Source organism: Otolemur garnettii, unplaced genomic scaffold (assembly GCF_000181295.1).
Source record: "Otolemur garnettii isolate 467f Iridium unplaced genomic scaffold, OtoGar3 scaffold00201, whole genome shotgun sequence".
In the NCBI taxonomy this organism is placed as follows: domain Eukaryota; kingdom Metazoa; phylum Chordata; class Mammalia; order Primates; family Galagidae; genus Otolemur; species Otolemur garnettii.
The window spans coordinates 849237-857893 of record NW_003852596.1 but is presented as its reverse complement, the minus strand read 5'-3'; positions in this window follow the sequence as shown (position 1 = coordinate 857893).

The window sequence follows — 8657 nt, the reverse complement described above, 5'->3', positions numbered from 1 at the left end:
TGGAGGTTGCTGTGAGCTGTGTGACGCCTTGGCCCTCTACCGAGGGCAATAAAGTGAGACTCTGTCTCTACTGAAAAAAAAAAAAAAAAAGAGAGAGAGAGAAAAAACTATGTACCTAGAAATTTGAAAATGTGGAGGAAATGGATGAATACCCGGAATCACACCACCTCTCTAAAATCAACCAGAAAGAATTATATATTTTGAACAGGCCAATATTAAACATCAAAACTGCAATAATGATAAATCTTCTAAAAAAGAAAAGTCCTGGACCAAATGGTTTTATACCAAAATTCTATCAAAATTTCAAAGAAGAGCTCATACATATATTGTAGAACCTATTCCAAAGGAAGGAATCCTCCCCGACATGTTCTGTGAAGCAAACTACACTCTGATACCAAAACCAGGAAAGCACACTACAAAAACGGAAAATTGCAGATCAATCAATATCATTAGTAAATATTGAAGCAAAAAATTAAATAAAATCCTAGTAAACAGAATACAGCTACACATTTAAAAATTTTACATCATGATCAGGTGGGCTTTATCCCAGGGATGCAAGTTGGTTTAACATATATAAATCCATAAATTTAATTCACTATATGCATAGAATCAAAAACAAGACTATATGATCCTCTCAATAGAGGCAGAAAAAGCATTCAGCAAAATTCAGCTCTGATGAGGACACTTAAGAAAACAGGCATAAATGGGATATTTCTTAGGCTGATAGAGGCCATCTACAACAAACCCACAGGCAATACCATACTGAATGGAGTAGAACTGAAAGCATTTTCATTTAGAACTGGAACCAGACAAGGATTTCCACTACCCCCACTGCTATTCAACCTAGTGCTAGAAGTCCTAGCCAATGCAATCAGGCAAGAGAAGGAGATCAAGGATATTTAAATGAAGACAGAGGAGATCAAACTCTCAGTGTTGGTTGATGATATGATTTTATACTTAGAAACCCAAAAGACTTGACCAGAGGGCTCCTGGAAGTGATCAAGGAATACAGTAAAGTCTTTGGATACAAAATCAATGTCCACAAATGAGTAGCCTTCATATACTCCAAAAACAGTCAATCTGGGAATCAAATCAAAGGCATAATACTCTTCACAATAGCTTCAAAGACTATGACATACCTGGGAATATAGCTAACAAAAGACCTGAAGGATATATACAGAGAGAAATATAAAACCCTGAGAAAAGAAATAGAAGATGTTAACAAATGGAAGAGCATGCCGTGCTCATGGCTGACAAGAATCAACATTGTTAAAATATCCACACTACCCACAGTCATCTATAGCTTTACTGCAATCCCCATCAAAGCACCCATGTCACACTTTGAATAACTTAAAAAAAAATACTGCACTTCATATGGAATCAGGAAAAACCCAAATAGCCAAAGTAATGTGAAGAAATGAAAGCAAATCTGGAGGCATAACATTATCAGACTTGAGGTTTTACTGCAAGTCTATAGTGATCTAAACAACATGGGTACCAGTACAAAAACAGAGATATAAACCGATGGAATGGCATAAAGAACCTAGACATGAAATAACCCACATATTGCCATCTGATTGTCGATAAACCAAACGAAAGTATACAATGGGGAAAATAATCCCTATTTAATAAATGGTTCTGGGAGAACTGGTTAGCAACATGTAGAAGACTAAAATTGGACCCGCACCTCCCACCACTTACAAAAATTGACTCTCACTGGATAAAAGATTTAAATTTAGGATAAGAAATGATAAAAATTCTAGAAGAACCTGTGGGAAGAACTCTCAACAAAATCAGCCTGGGAAAAGGTTTTATAAAGAAGACCCCCTTGGCAATTGCAGCAACACCAAAAATAAGTAAATGGGACATGACCAAGCTAAAACACTTCTGCACAGCTAAGCGTATAACAACTAAAGTCAACAGAAAACCTTCAGAACAGGAAAAAAGTATTTGCATGCTATGAATCTGACAAAGGGGTCATAACTAGAATCTACAGAGAATTCAAACTAATCAACAAGAAAAGAGGAAACAATCCCATTTATAAGTAGCCAAGAAACGTGAACAGAAATCTTCTCTGAAGCAGGCCGACAAACACATGAAAAAGCATTCATTGTCCTTAGTCATCAGAGAAATGCAATTCAAAACCACCCTGAGATATCACTTAACGCCAGTGAGAAAAGCCCACATCACGAAATCCCCAAACTGCAAATGCTAGCATGGATGTGGACAGAAGGGACCATTTTTACAGTGTTGGTGGGGCTGTATACTAATACGGCCTCTATGGAAAGAAGAATGGAGAATCCTCAAAAAACTAAAAGTAGATCTTCTAGCTCACATTACAGGATCTCTACCCAGAAAGAAAAGAAATTTTATTTTACCATAAGGAAATTTGCACAAGAATGTTTATTATAGCTCAATCCACAACCACTGGAATCAACCCAACTGCCATCAACCTATGAATGGATTAATAAACTGTGGTGTATGTATTCCATGAAAGACTATTGAGCCATAAAAAAAGATGGAGACCTTACATCTTTTGTATTTACCTGGATGGAGCTAAAGCATATTCTTCTTAGTAAAGTATCACAAGAATGGAAAAAGAGGCTCGGCGCCTGTAGCTCAAGTGGCTAATGTGTCAGCCACATACACCAGAGCTGGAGGGATCGAATCCAGCCCAGGCCTGGCAAACAATGACAACCACAATCAAAAAATAGCCAGGCGATATGGTGGGCACCTGTAGTCCCAGCTACTTGGGAGGCTGAGGCAAGAGAATCGTTTAAGCCCAGGAGTTGGAGGTTGCTGTGAGTTGTGATGCCACAGCACTCTACCCAGGGCAATAGCTTGAGGCTCTGTCTAAAAAGAAAAAAAAAAAAGAATGAAAAAATAAGTATCCAATGTGCTCAATACTAATATGAACCAAAAGAAAAACTGCCCAGATGAAAGAAAAACACAACTGATTCAAATAGGGGGTGGGGGGAGGTGGGAAAAGGGAGAGGGAAGGAGGAAGGGGGGTAAGTAAGCTCTCACCTAATGTGTACAATTTAGAGTATACAGCACACCCCCTGGTGAAGGGCTCAACTACAACTTGAATGTTACCTAAGAAATGCAAATAATGTAACCCAGTCAATTGTATCCTAATATTAATCTGATATTTTAAAAAAGATATGAATAAGGGCGGCACCTGTGGCTCAAAGGAGTAGGATGCCGGCCCCATATGCCGGAGGTGGCGGGTTCAAACCCAGCCCAGGCCAAAAAAAAAAAAAAATAGAAGATATAAATAATAGAAAATATGAAGGAAAAATATATCCCATTTATAGTAACAATCAAGTGATAAAAATATGTAGAAAAAATTAACAATATTACATAATACACAAAAGACCTTCATCAAACTTAAGATCTACCAAAGGGAAAGAAAAATGAAAAATGAGCAAATGTGAACGAACAGTCAATTAACGGAAGACTAATACCAAAAATTCTAAGAGACAAAAAGATTCACTCACAGTCAAGGAAATGCAAATTCAAAAAAAAAAAAATGAGGTGATATTTTGAACCCATCAGACTGACAAAGTTTAAAGCCAAATGACAAATGACACTTATATGTCACTGGTGGAAGTGTCAAGTTTTACAGCATTTTTAGAAAGCAATCTGGAAACACTGATCGAAATGAAACATTAACTTAATTCAGCAATCCCTTTCCTTGTAGCTTATTCCACTGTAATATAAGCCTATATAAAAGAATGTTTATTGGAACACTCTTCGTAGTGACAAAAACAAAAACAAAAGCCTAGAATAAACTACAGAATTTCCTCTAGTGGGGGAACGTTCAGTACATCGTATTGTATCCACTTCATAAAATATCATATAGCAATCAAAACTAATGTACTACTGCTATTCAAGAGATATTTTCAAAGGTATTCTGGATTTAGACAAGGAAGATGGCAAAAATGTATGTAAGATATAATCCTATTACAAATAAGGACATACACGTATTTATAAGTCTGAGCACAAGACAGTATGGAAGGATGTATCTTAAGGCTGACATGGGTTACTTGGAGAATGATATAGAGGAGGAGAAGGTTTAAGGCCAAGGAAAAAAAGAAAAGGAAAAAAAAATAACCCTGTAGATCAGTGGTTCTCAACCTTCCTAAAGGCTGCAGCCCTTTAATACAGTTCCTATGGGTCATGAACCACAGGTTGAGAACTGCTGAGTAGATTATGATCACATCAAGGTAAAGTTATAGATTCATCTCTATATATCTATACCGGAAACATTCAAAATTAATCTAAAAATATATTAAGGGTAGAAGGAGAATGTCTCTACATAAATGGATTTTCCTTAATTTAATTTAAAAGGTCATACAAATAAAAATATTATTATATGTATAAGTCTAGCAGTATGATGAAGTAAGGATACATATGTAATCACTGTAAGACACCCCCTACAACAAAAAACTGAAAAGACCCTAACCTTAGAGACATCAATAATGAAAAGGTTAAGTCCTCACCTTATTTTGATGTGTGATATTGAAATTGGTTAGGAATAATGATCTTCATTAAGTGGGGTTTTGGAAGCAATAAGAAACTTCTATACGACTGACTCACTTGGAAAATTTAATACTTACTTAATCACAGTAAATGCCACAGAGCTTGTAGGTGGGAAAAGCTACACTCTTTGTAGCTTTACAAGAACTTGTAACTTCAAGCTACATGGCAGTCCTCTAGAATCCAATGTATGTCCACAACAATTAAGAGGTGAAACAAGCAGTATAGCAGTCTAATCTGGACAAAAAATCTTATAGTTGGAATAAAGAGTCTTTGATAAATTAATGATGCACTTTCTGATTATGATTCGGAGCTTCTACTTGTTAATCACGTTTGAAATGTTCAGCCCATTGAAATATTTGGCTTAACAGGGGAGTTGTACAGAAAAGATGAGATGTGAGCTGTAGAGTAAAAAGATCTTGGTTCACTTCCAATTCTATCGTCTAGTTGTTTCGTTTTTGGAACTTTACTAATCTCTCCCCATGAATTTTCTCCTTCCAAAATGGGTCCATTTTAATCTTTTAGTGTTATTAGATGATTAAATGAGATGTCATATATAAAAGTAGTTAGTTCAATACTTTTCTCTTTGTAGGTATTTAGTAAAGTTTAGTTTTTTTTCCATATATATATACACACACACACACACACATATGTGATAGGAAATATATATATGATACATGTATTTTTTTTGTTTTGTTTTTGAGACAGAGTCTCACTATGTTCCCCTGAGTAGAGTATTGTGGTGTCACAGCTCACAGCAACCTCAAACTCTTGGGCTTAAGCAATTCTCTTGCCTCAGCCTTCCAAGTAGCTGGGACTACAGGCACCTGCCACAAGGCCCAGCTATTTTTTTGTTGTTGTTGCAGCTGTTCAGCTGGCCCAGGCTGGGTTTGAACCCACCACCCTCGTTGTATGTGGCTGGCGCTGTAACCAATGTGCTACAGGCACCAAGCCTTTTCCTATTATATGTTTATTTCTTTATTTATTTTAAATTTCAGAATATCACAGGGATACACACATTTTGGTTATATATATTTGCTTTTGTACATTTTAAGTCAGTTTTAAGTGTGCCCTCCCCCCAGAATGTGTGCCCTGTGCCCGTTGGATGTGAATTAACCCAATCTCCTCTCTCTCCCTCTCATCTGCTTGATTCCTGTTGAGTTTTAACTTCCCTGTGTGCACAGAAGTGTTAATCAACCAGTTCCAGTTTAGTATTGAGTACACGTGGGTATTTGTTTTTCCATTCTTGCAATACTTCACCTTGAAGAATGGTCTCCAATTTCTTTCCTAGCTTAATAAAAATACTATATTGGAGGCAGGAGCCTCAGCAGAATCAGTTGAGTAGCAAGAATACTAGTCTTTTTTTTTTCATCATGCCTAGAGAAGCTTCCCTATTCAATTTGTGAGTCCATAACCTCAGAAATACCATCCGAAAACAGTTACACAGCATATCAGGAAACAAATAATTCTTCAAAAGCAAGTCTTACCAACCCAAGACAATGGACTTAACAATGAGGGGATGTTGTTTTGATAGTTATCTCAACCTCCTTCTATTGTTAAACAACCCTGCAGTAATCATCTTTCCTGGGCTGCACTCAACCCCCCTACTCCCCTCCTTCTTTTAAATGCAAAGCCAAACCCTATTCTACAGAAATATACATGTGGAAATGTTTAAAGATAGTCAAACTGGTACATGTGAGATTTAATTTTTCATTGATCCTAGGTTGGGAAGTGGGTAAGACAATTGACATTTAACACATTTGTGTTAATGTGAGGTCAGTGCCATAAACTGACGCTTATAGTTAATAAATGAGCTTACCAGCCATACACTTATTAGCCATAGAGTCAAGGAGCTATTTACTTTGTGCTTTAATTCTAGACATACTGCCCAACTAACTGCTTTGAGTAACTTAAACCTCTCTAATCACCTCACTATTTCTTTTTCTCTACCTCCATCATTAATCATATCTGATCTATTGTCTAAGACACTCTCTTTGCCACCCTAAAAGCAAACTACTTAATAATTTTTCTAAAGCTTGCTGGCTTCTTGCCACTGGACTTGAACAGAGGAGCACATCTAGATTAGAAGATTTCAGGCTCAGAAGGCCTTCCTATAGGCAACCACAAGAAGCATTCACAAAGGCAATGAACTATCTTGACTGAGAAACAGCTGGAAGAGTTGAACATCTGGTTTAATAAGAACCTACACCCAAACTCCAGTCTTCAGAAAGAACTGGACTCAAAAATGGTCAGATGTCCCCACAGTACTGCAGGTTTAATTCAAGAACCATAAAGGAAAACTCAAGAAAACAAAATACAACCATATTTAGCAAAAAACAAGAAGCTCCATCAGACAGAGGCAGCAAGATCAGTCCTTCCCAGACAGACATGATCACTATTCTAGACTCGGATCTCCTAATAATGACTATCCGATATTCACAGTACATGCAGATCATCTTGTTTTCGCATTCAAATCAGCATAAGACCACTCTCTTGATCACAAAATAGCACACTCGGGCTGTTGTGATGACACTAACGTAGGCTCCTTCTACCCCATTTTGAAATCCCAATTTTTTTCCCCAAGCTTCAATTTCTTTTGGCATTCTGTCTCTAGAAAACTACTTATGCATGGGCGAAGAGAGATATAAAACACCACACGCTGTAATCATTTGCGTACATGGGAATACTTTTCAGCAACAAAAAGGAACAAACGAGGTATACACAACGTCAATGGATTTCAAAAGCATTTTGTTGAATGAAGAGAAAAAAGGCACAAAAAGTCTATACTACATAATTCTGTTTATATAAATTCTTACAGCAGGAAAAGATAACGTAGAGTGGCAAGGTCAGATTAGTGGCTGTCCCTGGCGCAGAAAGATTTGAGTAGAGAGAGGCCCCAAACAAATTTAGTGGGAAGATGAAAATGTTTCATGTTTTAATTGGGGCGGCAGTTACCTGGGGTATAAATTCATCAACACACATAGAACTATACACTTAAAATCTGCGCATTTTATCTTACATAAACTACAGCTCAAGAAAAATCTATGAAAAGGAATAGTGTTGCTGTTTATCTCTATAGAGAGTGCCCTACGCATGAAACAAGGGGCTATTCAGTATGTCCATCAACTTTGTCTATGCTGTTGAAATTGTGAATGGCCTTTCCATTAAAGAAAAAGTGTAAAAGTAAAAGGAAACAATGGAGGGAAGAAAGGCGGAGATCCATTTTCTGACTAAGCAGCAGGTATTTGCAGACTGCATGAAGAGAGCACAGAACTAGACTTTAAGACATTCACTATTCCTCCCTCTCCATGGGGTCAAAAGAGACATACAAAGATCAGGTACCTTTACAGGAAACGGTCAATCTGTAAAGTTGGATCTGGTTACAAAGTCAGACTTTTGACTCTTTGTTCCCCCTAAGAAAGCCTCATACACAGGTCCTGTGCATGCCTAGTTCAATCTAAGCCTGTAGTACAGGATGTCCCAAAGGTCCCCTCTAAAGTCACCATAGAGAGGGAAAGCGGGACACTGTAGCTAAATGTACCTTTATTTGTAAAATATTCATTACAAAATTTTACAAAATATTCTCTATATGTTGGCCACCTCTTTGTAAAATTTCGTAATGAAGATTTTATAAACAAAGGTACATGTAGCTATAATTTCCCATTTTCCCTATGTATGGCAACTTTAGGGCAGACTTTGGGACACCCTGTGTCTAATCACTGAGCTCCCACATAGGAAATCTTAGCGTTGGTCTATAGTGCTGACCCAGGAAGAAATGAGAAGACTTCAGAACGTGCCTTCCCTCTCCCTTTCCTCGAATTTTTTGCTCTTGGCTTGATTATAGGTGTATTAAGTTCATTCAGTTCTCTATTTATAGGCTGTTATGAAATCTGGCTGTCATTAATCAATAACCCAAGGCTTGAAAGTTTCTGAAGGAAAAGTCTCTTTTGTAGATATTAAAAGTCAAGCTTTTTATAAAGAGTAACTAAGGTAATGGTGTCTGAATTGGTGGGGGGGATGTTGAGATCTTACCATCTGTAACGATTCCACTATGTAATTCAAGAGTCTTACTTAGAGAAGCTGGTAAATAGGAAGCCACAAAAAGGATAAGAAGC